We start from the raw sequence: 493 nt of genomic DNA on the forward strand, positions 1-493 counted from the left end.
GACAGAGCAAGGAGCTTGGTATCCCGTTGATGCTAGGACATTTGCTGAGCACTACACGTAGGCCATGTAAAGCACGCACCGTGTTTCACAGCAAAAGCCTCTTCTCCTGAGGAGCTCTTGTTGCAATTAACCATAGCTCTCTCTCCTACCGCACGGAAATGAGTCTTCTCCCATCTATTCACCACCTTCCCGCTCTGCATCTTCTAAAGCCTTTTTGGCAACAGGGACTGGTTTTGTGGAAGACAACTGTATCAGCCCATTTTCACGCTGCTATAAAGAACTGCCTGAGACTGGGTAATTTATAAAGAGGTTGGATTGACAGTTCAGCATGGCTGGGAGGCCTCAGGAAACTTACAATCATGGCAGAAGGTGAAGGGGCCGGGCGCGGTGGCTCAAGCCTGTAATCCCAGCACTTTGGGAGGCCGAGGCGGGTGGATCACGAGGTCGAGATCGAGACCATCCTGGTCAACATGGTGAAACCCCGTCTCTACTA

Source organism: Cebus imitator, unplaced genomic scaffold, assembly GCF_001604975.1.
Source record: "Cebus imitator isolate Cc_AM_T3 unplaced genomic scaffold, Cebus_imitator-1.0 Scaffold36, whole genome shotgun sequence".
Classification (NCBI taxonomy): Eukaryota; Metazoa; Chordata; class Mammalia; order Primates; family Cebidae; genus Cebus; species Cebus imitator.